This window comes from Loxodonta africana, chromosome 25, assembly GCF_030014295.1.
Source record: "Loxodonta africana isolate mLoxAfr1 chromosome 25, mLoxAfr1.hap2, whole genome shotgun sequence".
Lineage (NCBI taxonomy): Eukaryota > Metazoa > Chordata > Mammalia > Proboscidea > Elephantidae > Loxodonta > Loxodonta africana.
Window position 1 is genome coordinate 27,193,584 of NC_087366.1, and position 12,551 is coordinate 27,206,134.

Genomic DNA, 12,551 nt, shown 5'->3' on the forward strand with positions numbered 1-12,551 from the left:
CTTTAAATCTCACATTCACTTTGTGGTGTATATGGGATCTTTGTCAATGGAATATTTATTAGTGAGTGTCTGTAGGGAAGTATATGACAAAAAAATTCACTGATAAAAGTAACAATTCCCATTGTCATACCTGTTTATTGGTAGCATTTCTATCTATATTGACCAGGTCTCTGTTACCCAGACTCTTACTGATTATTAGATTTTATGAATATATGACAATGTGGTACATTATTTAATTGCTCTATTTATTGAATGCCTGTGATAGTGCCTAGGTACTGTTCTAGGTGTTGAATCTATCTGTGAAAAATCTGACAAAGTTTTTACCCTCATAGAACTTACCTTTTGGGGAGTGGGCATTAAGGTTGAAGAGGTATTTAACAAGCAAATATATAACATAGTAAAACCCAAAACCCATTGCCAACGCCACCAGGGTTTCCATATAAAATAGTAGTAGTACATGATATATAAATAGTGCATTAGAAAGAATGACATGCAAAGGGTTTTGCAAGGGAAGCTCTTTTAGTTTGGATAGTTAGGATTCTCTGAAACAAAAACCCATTGCTGTCGAGTCGATTCCAACTCATAGTGACCCTACAGGACACAGTAGAACTGTCCCCATAGGGTGTCCAAGGAACAACTGGTGGATTTTAACTGGTGACCTTTTTGGTTAAGAGCCAAGTTCTTAGCCACTGCACAACCAGGGCTTCTCCAAGGAGGTGATATTTAAGCTGACATATGAATGAGGTGAAGAGTATATATGATGGAAAGTCATTGGAGAGTTTTGAGTAGAATTCAGTTTAGATTTTAAAATGTTTATTCAGGTTTCATGGAAAAATACCAAGCCTCCTAGGAATACTCATTAACTAGAACACCTCTCAACCCTCCCCCACATAGTGCACCAAATAGAGAAGAAACTATCTCTGTGTCTCCTCTACTCTTCACTGCCACCTGTGTCACTGGAAGCAGTGTTAGGAAGCTATTGGAACAGTCCGGAGAAGAGGAAATGGTGACTTTTGGGTTAGGATTTTATTGGTGGAAGAAGTTGAGAGGTGGTTGTATTGTAAAACAAAGCAGCAGATAATAAAAAATATAAAATTTCATGACATCTTTTTTTTTTTTTATGAAAATGTTGGAGACATTAGTGATAAATTACTTAGTAGCTTAGTATAACCTGATCTTATTCTCTTATCATTAGTTATAAAGGTGGTGTGATGAGAAACACTGGTGTATATATGTATTTAAATTTTATTGTGGTAGAACATATGTAATGAAAAGTTTACCACTTTAATCACTTTTAAGTAAAATTCAGTGACATTATTTGCATTCACTGTGACATTGGGATTTTTTTTTTTAACTTAGTCTTTAGGTTCTCTTCAAAGCCTTTACCAGGAGCTTTCCTTAAAAATTTTTAAATTCTTATTCATGTGATTTCTGTATTAGAAATAATTGTTTCATACCTGCTTTATTCTTTGTCTTTAAGCAGGTATTTCAGAATTGTTGGTTAATAATCCTTATCTCTGTGTTTTCTGAACTTTAGAGAACTTAGTTTGAAGATAATACATCACTTGAAGCTTCTCTGTCCACTTAGGCTGGATATGCTTTGATATGATCCATGTAGTCACTGAGGTTATATCGGGAGAATAACTTGTCATTTCCGAAGATAAAATAGTAAATCAGTACAAATAGTAAACAACATTTTCTGGTCTGGAATCTCTCATTTTTAAAATCCTTTTACTGACAAAAGGTATGCTGTTGATCATAGATTAATTTTTTAAAAAAGAAACATGCATCGATTAGTTTAAATTCCAAAGTGCTTGCTAAAGTTTTCTGTGGTGGTGGAATTCAGAACTAAACGCATTGCTGTCAAGCCAATTCTGACTCATAGCAATAAATAAAGATATAGGTAAGAGTTTTATATAAGACACCGTTGCTTTTATTTAATTGTTCTGTCAGACATTTTCGTATTTACCTTTTATTTTTGTTTCTGTTATCTCGATGAGAGTCCAGGTGAATCTAAGTGTAGATATAATAGAAGGGAAAAGCAGGGAGTCCCTTTGTGGATACTGGGAAGCTTTAACTGTTGTGCTGGTTAAAGTTGTGTGCCAACTTGGCTAGGCCATGATCCTCAGTGGTTTGGCAGTTACGATGCAGTCTGGCAGGTTTTTTAATGATGTAATCACCTCCATGATGAGATCTGTTGTCAGCAGCCCATCAGTTGAAAGGGAGTTACCTTGGGGTGTGGCCTGCATCCAGTAGAGGTAGACTTTCTGGCAAGGCTTGCTGGCTTTTGGTTGCTGTGGATCCCGCAGCTGGCTCCTGTTCATCTGACCTCTGGTTCTTGGAACTTGAGCTAGCAGCTTACCTGCCATCTTAGCTGCCCATCTTGGGATTCACGGAAGCCTGTGAGCCAGAGGCTTCCTCTCTGACATTCCACAGACATCTGTGACTATGCGAGTCAGGAAGAGCCTCCAGCCTGACCCATGAACTTGGGACGTTCCAGCCCCTACAACCACATGAGCCATTTCCTTTGTATAAATCTCTACATATGTGCTGTATTTGTTTTGTGTCTCTAGAGAACCCAACCTAAGACAACTGTTATTAAAGATAGATATGTAGGATAGTTATTTAATACTCCATGAACTTGTATATTTTATAGTTTGAGTAAAGTAATGAAAACCAAAGAACTCGATATTGCATAAAGGCTTCAGGGCTAGATTAAGCAAATTCTTCTTTAGCTCTTTCACATGGCTCTATCCAATTATACTTACCTGCAGGCATTAAAAAAAAAAAAAAAAAGGCGTGCACAGAGTCACTGTACCTAAAAGAATTGGTCGCTAGTCAACCATTTCAGGAGGCAGCATATGACCCAGAACTGCGGATACTGAAGAAGTTCAAGCTGTGCTGAAGGCATTGGCGAAAAACAAGGCTTCAGGAATTGTCAGAGTACCAGATGAGATGCTTCATCAAACAGATGCAGTGCTGGAAGGGCTTACTCTTCTATGTCAAGAAATTTATTTCCATTCCAAGAAAGGTAATCAGACAGAATGTGGAAATTATTGAACAATATTACTAATATCACTTGCTGGCAAAATTTTGCAAAAGATAATTATAAAACAGTTGCCTCTGTACATCAACAGGGAACTGCCAGAAGTTCAAGCTGGATTCAGAAGAGAATGTAGAACAGAGGTTATCAGTTGAATCTTGGCTGAAAACAGCAAATACCAAAAAAGATGTGTAAGAAAACCAAACCTGTTGCTGTTGAGTTGAGCGCGACTCATAACAAGATGTTTACCTGTGTTTTATCAACTACACGAAGGCACTCGACTGTGTGGATCATAACAAATTGTGGATAATGTTATGGTGAATGGGAATTCTAGAACACTTAACTGTGCTCATGTGGAACCTGTACATGGGTCAAGAGGCAGTCATTTGAACAGAACAAGGGTATACTGTGTAGTTCAGAATTGGAAAAGATAAGCAACGGGGTTGTATCCTGTCGCCTTACTTATTCAATCTGTATGTTGAACAAATAATCTCCGAAGCTGAATTGTATGAAGAATGTGGCACCAGGATTGATGGAGTACTCATTAACAGCCTGTGATATGCAGATGACACAGGCTTTCTTGCAAAAAGTGAGGACACTGAAAGCACTCACTGGAGAAGGTCAAAGATTATAGCCTTCAATAAGGATTGCACCTATATATATATGTGTGTGTGTGTGTGTGTGTATATACATAAAACAAAAATCCTCACAACTGAACTGTTAAAAAGCATCATGGTAAATGGTGAAGAAATTGATGTTGTCAAGGATTTTATTCTTTGATCAACAATCAATACCCATAGAAGCAGCAGTTAAGAAATAAAACAACGTATGTGCTGGATAAGGATCAGCATGAGTCCAGTCCCCAAGATATAGATTGGATTGATCTAATCCTCATAATCCTATTTCTCCATCCTCATCTCCAGTTGCCACCGCAACACTCCCTCTCTCTCTGACTCTAGCCACTGGAGTTAGGTTAGAGCTCACAAGTTAGAAGAATACTGTCCTTCAAACTGCCAGAAAGGTAGATGCCAGCCATAAGTTTGGGGAGTCCATACCATACCCCAGTCTTGTTGCATGCTGGCACCTGTTCGGGGCTGGTTTTCCATTACTACTTCAGGATGCCAGTTTTAAGCTTACTTTCTGACCTGTTGTATCCCATTGCTCACAGAATCATGGAGAGTATACCACAGTTATGACTACAGATTTATTATAGCCAGAAAGGATACAAATGAAGAGGCCCAAAGGGTGAGGTCTTGGAGGATTCCCAACGTTGCACTTAACACGTCCCAAGGGATTCATTACCGTCCCGAGAGTGTATGTTCTCAGCAACCAGGGAGCTCTCTGAACCTTAGTGTTCCAGGCTTTTATTGGCCAGTCTTCATGATAAGCTAAATCATGCCTCCTGAGGCTAGTTGATATCTGCCTTCTAGGTGAGTGTTTTTGGTCCTGCCAGCCCCCACAAATTCTCACAAATTCTCAGGTGTGGCCTGGAAGTCCCAGACCAAGGCACCTCAGTTACTCCAATGATTATTTCTCCACAGCCAAGGATGGAGTTTATCTTACTTGGGGTAAAGTAGGTACTTTATTTACCCTACGGTATGGCACTGAGCAAATTTGCTGCAAAAGACCTCTTTTAAGTTCTAAAATGCAAAGATGTTACTTTGATGATTAACGTGGCACCTTACCCAAGCCATGGTCTTTTCGTTTGCCTCGTATGCATGTGAAAACTGGACAATGAAAAAAGAAGATCAAAGGAGAATTGATGTATTTGAATTGTAGTGTTGGTGAAGAATATACCCTAGACTGCCATAAGAATGAACAAATCAGTCTCTAAGGAAATACAGTCAGAATGCTCCTTTGAAGTGTGATGGCGTCTTGCTTATTCTAGACACATTATCAGGAAAGAGCAGTCATTAGAAAAGGTCTCATGCTTGGTAAAGTGGAGGGTTAGCTGCAAGAAGGGGCTCAAAGGTACCAGTGTTGAGAGCGTGGCACAGGACTAGGCAGTGTTTCATTCTGTTACACATATGGTTGCCATGATTTGGAGCACAGTTGATGGCAACTAACAACAATAATAAATATCAATGTGTGTAAGTGTGTAGAGAGGAGGGAGAGTAGGAATGGGTCTTTGGTGTGGTGGATAGAGAGGGACCCATCTTCTCTATACTTGCATATTGGATTTTTGGCTGGATGTGTGCCTGGCTAATGCCATGTTAATGGCGGCTTCTTCACATGTTTATGCTGAAGTTCTTGATTCTTGTTGATAGTTATTGTTCATCTGCTTTATTTTGCTTGGAAAGATAACTTTTTTACAATGTAGGAATTGAAATGCTTTACGGTCAAGTCTAATCCTTAAAACTTACCACTAATTTATTGTGTATTTTAAACAAACAAAACCATAATTTTCTATATAACCTTCTGTTCCTTATCCAAGAGGTGCGATTGTAAATGGTCTAGAAAATTCTCCATACACAGGCTAACACCTTTTTTTCCCCATATCGCCAAGATTAGTGATTACAAACAGATTTAAGAAATCTCTGCTATATTTGCATTGAGGACTTTTGAACATAAATGATGTTTTGCTGTATTTTAATGAAGCTTATATATGGTGTCAGACCAGTATTAAAATTGATTGATTATTCCTAGGTGTACTAAGGGCTAATTATCTTAACTCTAACTGTATTATACCATGCAGAGGAATTGAACTTCATGCCATGGGCAGTGGAGGTCATTGAAGAATCTTAAGGACTTTTAAAATGAGCACTTAACCACTGTGCCACCAGGGTTCCTTGGCCTGGATATAAGGATAACTGCATTGAAAGATAAAATTTCATTTGCTGTTACCATTTCCCCTATGAACTGTCTCTTCTCTACCCAAGTCCCGTGATATTTTACCCATTCTCCAGATCCCCCTCACCTTTAAATCTTTTGTTATTTTCAGAATGCTTCCTCTAATTTTTTTCATTTTAGAGCCTTTTTCTGAGGTTATTGCATATAAACTGGCAAATGGTTAAGCACTCCACTGGTAGCCAAAAGATTGTCAGTTTGAACCCATCCAGATGTTCCTCAGAAGATATACCTGGTTATTTGCTTCCAAACGGTCACAGCCTTGAAAACCCTGTGAAGAAGTTCTACTCGGCACACATGGGATCACCATGAGTCAGCATTGACTCAACAGCAACTAACAACAACAGGTTTTTTGTGACCCTAAACGTTTGTAGCATGTATTGTTTTTGTTTGGTACTGTTGAATGGATTTCCACTCATGGCGACCCCGTGTGTCAGAGTAGAACCGCCCCATTCAGTTTTTCTGACTGATCTTTATAGAAGCAGATGGTCAAGTCTTTCTCCTGCAGAGCTGCTGGGTGGGTTCAAACTGTAACCTTTCTGTTAGCAGTGGAGTGTTTAACCATTTGTGCCACCAGGGATCCCTATAAAAGCAACTATAAATCAAAACCAAACCAAAGCCGTTGCCGTCGAGTAGATTCCAACTCATAGCAACCCTATGGGACAGAGTAGAACTGCCTCATAGGGTTTCCAAGGAGCGGCTAGTGGATTCGAACTGCTGATCTTTTGCTTAGCAGCCGAGCTCTTAACCATTGTATATTCTCTCCTCTGCGAATTACAAATAAACTACACTCTATTCCATCTCATTGGAAAGTGGTCTTAGAATTACAAAGTGGTAAAATAGAACATGGGGCCCTGGTGGAACAGTGGTTAAGAACTCAGGCTGCTAACCAAAAGGTCCAAAGTTCAGATCCACCACCCACTCCTTGAAAACCCTGTGGGGCAGTTCTGCTCTATCCTGTCGGGTCTCTGTGAGTCATAGTTGACTCCACAGCAGCAGGTTTTTATTGGTTTAAAATAGAACACTTAGCCTAATTAACTGAGATATTCTGTAGATTGGTTGGGAATGTATCAATGTTGTCAATCTTATTTCTTGGAGCTTTTTCTTTTCTGCATTTGAAATTCTACCAAGCAAAGTCATTTACTTCTAAAGGCAGTAAAGCAATGGATTTAGACCTGTCTCATCTTGTAGAAAATTTCCATCATATTTGTTTTTTTACACTTGCCAGCAGTAACTTTCTCCCTAAGGAAATTCCTCTTATAAAGAAAACTTTAAAATGAGCTGTTTTTTGCTGTTCTTTTTCAACTTCAGGAATATTATGGTATAACAGATTTTTAAAAGGCAGTGTAAACATTAAGTTCATGTAGTTCTATCAAGCATATAACTGTAACTGTTCCTAACCATCTACTAATTAAAAAGGGGCAAGAGGACGAGAGGGTGCTGGAGAAAATTTTTCCAGAGTTCTGAACCACTGTGACAACTGCTATTCTTTCTTTTTTTTTTTTTTTTTTTATTGTGCTTTAGGTAAAAGTTTACAGCTCTAATTTCTCATACAAAAATTTATACATTGTTATATGACCCTAGTTGCAATCCCTGTAATGTGACAGCACACTCCCCTTTTCCACCCCGGGTTTCCCTGTGTCCATTCAACCAGCTCCAGTCTCTTTTCTGCCTTCTCATTCTGCCTCTGAACAGGAGCTGCCTATTTAGTCTCGTGTATCTACTTGAACTAAGAAGCACACTCTTAGTTCGAGTATTATACAATGTTTTATAGTCCAGTTTAATCTTTATCTGAAGAGTTGGCTTCGGGAACAGTTTTAGTTCTGGGTTAATAGAGAGTCTGAGGGCCATGACTTCTGGGGTTCCTCTAGTCTCAGCCAGACGGTTAAGTCTGATCTTTTTATGGGAATTCAAGTTCTGCACCACACTTTTCTCCTGCTTCATCAGGGACTCTCTGTTTTGTTCACTGTCAGGGTGGTCATTGGTGGTAGCCAGGCAACATCTAGTTCTTCTGGTCTCAGGCTGATTGAGTCTCTGGTTTATGTGGACCTTTTGTCTCTTGGGCTGATATTTTCCTTGTGTCCTTCGTGTTCTTCATTCTCCTGTTTTCCAGGTGGTTTGGGACCAATTGATGCATCTTATATGGCCACTCGCAGGCTTTTAAGACCCCACGCACTGCTCACCAAAGTGGGTTGCAGAACATTTTCTTAACTTCGTTATGCCAGTTGATGTAGATGTCCCCTAAAACCATAGTCCCCAGACCCCCACCCCTGCCAATCTGTCTATCGAAGTGTTTGGTTGTGTTCAGGAAACTTCCTAGCTTTTGGTTTAGTCCAGTTGTGCTGACTTCCCCTGTGTTGTGTGTTGTCCTTCCCTTCACCTAAGATAATTCTTGTCCATTGTCTAGTGAATTTCCTGCTCCGTCTCTCCCTACCCTTGAAGCCATCAAAGAATGTTTTCTTCTGTGTTTAAACCTTTTCTTGAGTTCTTATAATAGTGGTCTCATACAATATTTGTCCTTTTGTGACTGTCTAATTTTACTCAGCATAATGCCTTCCAGTTTCATCCATGTTGTGAAATGTTTTGTGGATTCATAATTGTTCTTTATCGTTGCGTAGTATTCCATTGTGCGAATATACCATAATTTATCTATTCGTCTGTTAATGGGCTCCTACGTTGTTTCCATCTTTTTGCCATTATGAACAGTGCTGCATTGAACATGAGTGACAACTGCTATTCTTTGAAGAATAAATTTAATCTGTGTCTTTTCTCTAGAAAGTATAAATCTATACTCTGAAGCCCAATACTTTTTTTTATTGAACTAACCTTGCATTCTTGAAGTAAACCCAACTTTGATGTATAGATTATCAAACCTTTTTTTGAAACCTTTGAGGTTTGAAGTATTTCAGAATGCAGATATTTTTTCACCGATTGTAGAAGGGTAACACAGTACATAGGATATATATCTTGCAGTACTGCTGGAGGGGTCAGAGGTGAGTCCCCAAAATCAAGAACATTGAAACTTTTGAGTGTTCACAGATAATGGGATAAATAAAGATAATAAACAGTGCCAAGTCTGTTTAGGTCAGATTTTGCCTACAAATAAATTTTTAAAAAGTATTGACTTCCAGAGTTTTTGGTGTTAGGAACTGAAGTCTTGTATGATCTTGTTGAACCCAGTATTTTTAAAAACCAAACTATGTATTGCTAAAAAGACCATTGAAATCACCAGTGTTTATTTATACAACATTCATCTTGTTGAAATGATTTCAAATACCTTGAGAAGAGTAGTAGTACTATTTCAAAAGAGTTCTAAAAAACAGTGTATGAAAAAGATTCCATGTTCATTTTCAGTTGGATTTTGCATATTGTCTCCTATGATCCTCCTAACAAACCCTGTATACTAGGTTTTATTACCCTTTTCATTTTTCAGATGAGGAAACTGAGTCACAGCGACCAAGTACTTTGCCCAGCATTATACAGTTATAGTAGCATTCTTACTTTAGATCCTGTGCTGCTTTGGGACCTGAGAAAGTTATACAAATTATTACAGAATGTTGAGAATAAAACATTAAGAAGAAAATAATAGAATCTTTTCATTCAAAAATGGCAAGGTGATGATTCCTCAAGAAGAGAAAGCATAGGTCCCTTGTGCAGTCTTACCATAAGAATTCTGCAGTTATATTGCCTGGGTACAAATTTCACCTTCGCAACTTATTAGCAGTTTGACCTTAGGCAAGTTTATTAACTTTGTATACCTCAGTTTTTCTCCTCTGTAAATAAGGATAATAATACTTGTCTTGAATGATAAAATATGATAATACACTTAAAGAAATTAGAACGCACCTGGCATATAGTAAACGTTCAGTAGGTGTTAGTTGTATTATTTTTGTAGTTAGTAGATACGTGAGTCACATTGATTTTTGGATAATTTGTTTGTCTCATGTTAAAAGGTACATAGGGGAAAAAAAATCACAGACGGCTTTCTAGTACCTGTTAAGGTATCTGCAAAATTGAGGCCACAAGATTTTGGGTTGCTTAGCAAATGGGAGGTATTAATTGGAAATTCAATGCTTTTAAAGGAAGTGAAAATACACTATGATTCTCTGATGTATTAGAGAAAACGCCTTAAGTAACTGATGGAAAAGCGTTATTTTGAGAAAAGCAGTCAATTTAGCTCTGATATTAATAGCAATAGAAATTACTTAGTAGAAGGGAAATAAAACAGTGGCAAACTTTATCATTTGAAAAAAATTAACACCATAAAAAATCATTATTAAAAATTTATAAGTCATATTATTTTTCAGGTTACTTTTTGCTTAGTTTTGTTTTGGGGGGAACTATGGTTCAGTAGTTATATAGAGAATACTGGAAAGGAACGTTTTTGCCTGTAGCCACATATGGTTTATAGACTGTAATAGCTTATTTTTCTCTGTCCAAAGTTTATAATAATGAAAAAAAGAAATCAGTGATAGCTGTTAGTCTAATTTCTTGTGTGTACACAAATTTTTTAAATCAATTCGATCCCCTTACTTATTTAGAAATTTCGTATTTATTGTCTTTATGTTGAGCCTTAAGTGATCTCAGTGCCTTGTTTGCTTATAGATTTAAAAATATTCTTTATAATTTAATTAGCTAATTTTGTGTCTACTAAAAACATCCTTTTTCAAATCAGTGCCCAGCCTGAAGTGAGCCAGTCAGCCAGCCTGTTATTTTTGCCAGGATACCTATTCATGTTCGATGATGTGTGAAATTGGCTTAACAGTCTGGCTTCTGATTGCAGGATATACCTTTGCTTTTGAAGGCACATAATTTAAAGACCTTTGCTTTTGGAGGCAGATACTTTATAGTGGGAGTCACTCTGTGACATCTCGTTGCGTAACTGAATTTCCTCTGTGCCTCGGGTTAACAGCTGCATGGTGTTTATCTATGTTTGTAGCTAAGCTTCTCATTGTCACCAGCAAGGACATTAGGAATTACTTTATTGTCTTGTTTTCCAATCTTGATAAAAAATTTATTAGTCCTAAATCAGTTTTAGTTACCATTCTGACAGTTTCTTCTCGCCCTTGCCATTTATTGATGTCCTTATTAAATTTTTATGACCTATTGACATTTATTTGAAAGACTTGGTAGTTGTTTTATGTTTCTAGGCAGCCGTTTTTCTCTTTTCTCCCTAATATATGTCTATAAAGTGGGTTAGGCTAATACAAGATTTCCCTGCTCTTCAATTAGAGTATTACTGTGTGGAGAGTTCCATCTGATTTATTAAAATTTTAGAAATTTGAATTTTTATGACATTTTATTATTTAATGATAGAAGTTAAAATTTATTGAATGTTTTCCATATTCGGCATTGTACTGAGAACTTTACATACATCTTATGTGAATCTTAGACCTCTTTGAAGCGTCAGCCACATTTAATAAATGGGAACACTAGAGGCCAAATGAGATTAATAACCTGCCCAGAGTCATTTAGCAGCTAAACAGTGAAATTCAGACCCACTCTTGTTGGCAAGGTCTGTGCTCCTAATTGTGTCTTTCACAACCATTGAGGTTATCTGAGTACTAGTGCAATTAATGATTTTGGGTATTTATAGAGAGAGAACCATTTCAATCAGTACCCTCAATTGCTTAAATTTCACTAGGGTAGGCAATAATATAAATAGGAATAGAGAAGAAGATTATAAAAAGAACAATGACTGGATTTATCATGTTCGATATATATGTCATGCTATTTTCAGGTATTGATAGTTTCATAGGCTGATTTATTTTATTCAAAAATGTGAGATAGGACTCATTAGAGGAAACCCTGGTGGCATAGTGGTTAAGTGCTACAGCTGCTAACCAAAGGGTTGGCAGTTCGAATCTGCCAGGCACTCCTTGGAAACTCTGTGGGGCAGTTCCACTCCATCCTATAGGGTCACTATGAGTCGGAATCGACTCCACGGCACTGGGTTTGGTTTTTTGATTTAGGACTCATTAAAGTGGTAAGATAGAATTAATAGGAAAAAAAAGATAATATGGAATTCTAGAGCATTTCACAGGGCTGCACAGGAGAATGCAGAGAGAATGTAACCAAGAAAAATGAGCCAACACAGAAAGCAGATTATGTTTGACGAGAGCAGAAGAAACTAGTATATAGGTTTTGGGTAATGAAAAAAAAGTTATTTTGCCATGTATTCTATTCCTTTGATAGTTTTCTTTCACGTGAGGCTTTATCATAACGTTTTAGAGGTGGAAGGGTTGAAGAAATAGTTTGCAGATGAGGCAACTGAGACTAATGATTATAAGATACTTGTTCAAGGGCATGTAAATTTCTAGTGGCTAAGGGAAATCTGTGTAATTGAATTCCATTTCCATTCTGTTTGGACACCAACTGTAAATGTAGTATTTCTTCCTCTGACCCTGACCACCAGAGTGAGATCAGATCCTACAGGTTAGAGGGCAACGGTCTTCCAGACTGAGAGTCTGTCCAAGACCTCAGGTGCTAATCACAAGCTTGGAGAGCCCCACAATACTTTCGCTTCTGGCCTGCTGGCTTACAAATTCAGGGGTTCCTTCTACCTTCTCAGGTTGCTAGCTGTAGCTCGGGGGTCCTCAACCCCCTAACCTGCTTACTTCAAAGTCAGGGGTTTCCTCTGCCACCTCAGGATGCTAGCCGT

At 37.9% G+C, this 12,551-nt stretch overlaps 1 protein-coding gene across 6 annotated transcripts in view; it reads left to right on the plus strand.

The window, feature by feature from the left end:
- COP1 (COP1 E3 ubiquitin ligase) overlaps positions 1 to 12,551 on the plus strand; it is a 251,325-nt gene that overhangs the window by 52,936 nt on the left and 185,838 nt on the right. The gene's annotated exons all lie outside the window — the stretch shown is intronic.